This window comes from Trichechus manatus, unplaced genomic scaffold (assembly GCF_000243295.1).
Source record: "Trichechus manatus latirostris isolate Lorelei unplaced genomic scaffold, TriManLat1.0 scaffold00187, whole genome shotgun sequence".
Taxonomy (NCBI): domain Eukaryota; kingdom Metazoa; phylum Chordata; class Mammalia; order Sirenia; family Trichechidae; genus Trichechus; species Trichechus manatus.
Window position 1 is genome coordinate 2,320,427 of NW_004444123.1, and position 2,377 is coordinate 2,322,803.

Sequence of the window (2,377 nt, forward strand, 5' to 3'; positions counted from 1 at the left end):
CCGAGGCGTCCGGCCCGCGCCGCCTCCGCGGCCTCCCCTTTCCCGCGCCCGCCTGTTGCTGCGGGGCCGTCGCGGCGGCGGCGCTCTCACCGCCGCTTGGCACACCCAACCCGCGAGGGGACTCTTCCTGGGAAAGAGGGGAGTGGACGTTTTAAGGGATTGAAATCTCCACCTTCTGCTCACCGCCTTTCTTTCGTCAGTTAATCCAAGGATATCTGGCCGTTACTCCCAGCCTCAAGGGTGTGAATTCCGAGGAGCTATTTTATTTTCAAGGGCTTTGGTGATAGGACATAAATTATCTATACTGTCCATCCTAAAAGACTTTTATTCAGGGCGAGGAATGGGTTAGAAATAAGTGGGTGTAGACCGGGAACAGGGAAAAGACAAGGACCGCCAGCCTCCCAGTAAGGATTTACTTGGGGGCGAGAGTAACTCTGGAAAGCTGCTTTTTGTTTAAATTAGAGCAAGACAAAGTTGAAAGCCAGGTTTCTGTGATTTTTTTTCTGGTAATATTTCTTTTATGAAGTATCTAAATGTCTGTTTGTCTTCAATTTGAGATCAAAAGGAAAATCCATCTGCTGCATAGTTTTTCGAAAGTGCTATTTAAGCACGTTTTAAAGGTTTTATCCAGTGTGGAGAAGGCTGCCCAGCGACAAGATGGAATGACAGGATAGTGGGCGTGGTGTGATAAGGAGCAGTGGTTCCAGAAACCTGGCTGATCATCAGCCTCACCAAGGAACTCTTAAAGATTTCTCGACCACCCCAGTTGGGCCATCCTGGGTAGGGCCTGGGAATCTGGGGGTCACCCTGACTGTTCAAATTACAGCTCAGCCAGTTACTGACTCTGTGACCTTGGGTATGTTATTAACCTGTGTCGGCCCCAGGTGTTGTATCTGTGAAGTGGGGATAACATCTAATGCATAGAGTTGCCGAGAGACTTTTATGTAAGTAAAGCTGTTCGGCAATGGTTGGTGCTCAATAAATGGAACTTAGCCTACAAATGTATGCTGTATTCACCTGCACTCACTCACCTGCCCTCTGCACTCACCTGCACTCTTTCTATATAACATCTGTCCAGGGGAATGTTTTGGTGAAGCTAACTGGGCTGGCACGGCAGGCCGTATGCACATGTATGCACATTTTAGCTCATGCATAGTTGCCACCTTTAGCAATTTATATGCTCAACCCCACCTGTTAGGCTATAAAAGTAAATTAGAATTGGTGCCTGTTTGCAGAACTAGGCCCTGTGCTCCTGCACCTAGAACTGTCCCCTGGGCTCCCTCACAGCAGGAGGCGTTTACCAATTTGAAGCCTGCTTTTTTTTTCCCCCCCAGGCCCTTTCACCTTCCTTGCTTTGAAGAATCCACCCATCAGATCAGAAACCACCGGAGAAAATCCACCTTCCGAGGCAAAACACGAATGTACATCATATATCACCCGTTTTTACATGTTTGAATGAACAACTCCCCCAAATACACGTAAAGGAAAATACAAGCCTTCATAAAATCACATTGTCGACACCAATAAATACAAGCACACCCCAAGGGAATTAAAGGAGAGCCCAGCCAAAGAGCCGTGAGAAGGTAAAGGAGGACGGGCGCAAGGTGCTGTCTCAGGCTGTGGCTCTGCCGCGGTGGGAGGGGAAGAAAGCCAGAGAAACACGGGGCTGAAGCAGCTGACAGCAAGAAGGCCGACCTTTTTAGAACTGGAGAAGGCTGAGTGGCTAATTCAGAATTCCAAGGAAGGTGTTCTGCTGGTACTCTCAGAACTTAAAGTAATCAAGGTGTGTTGGGAGGAGGCTGGTGAGGGCAAGGAAGGGGCTGCCAGCTTGGGACATGGCTGGTGAGGGCAAGGAAGGCGCTGCCAGCTTGGGGCATGGCTGGTGAGGGCAAGCAAGGCGCTGCCAGCTTGGGGCATGGCTGGTGAGGGCAAGCAAGGCGCTGCCAGCTTGGGGCAACCGCAGGCCCAGCCCCTAGTGAATGGAACCAGAAGTTGGGAGGGGCACTCTAAGTCCTCTCCTCAGAGTGTCTGTAGGTCACTTTGGGTGCGTGTGGGAGATTCCTACTAGGATGGGTACTCTCTTTGCCCAGGTGGGAAACGTCCCTGGCGCTAGGGAACAAATACAGATGACGCTGCAAAGTCCCTGGAGGGAAACACACCCGAGGCCAAGCTACAGGGAGATCGTGGCAGATTCCCGCTCCTCACAGCCCAGCACCCTCAAGGAGGAAGGAGGGCTTTTGCCGGCACTTGTGGGTGAGGGGAGGCAGAGGTGGGATGCGGAGGATTGTGAGCGACGGGGGACCGGGTGGATGGGCAGGGCTGGGCAGGGGGAGAGTGGAAATAGGGGTGGGAGGGGAGGGAGTATGGCTTGAAGGCG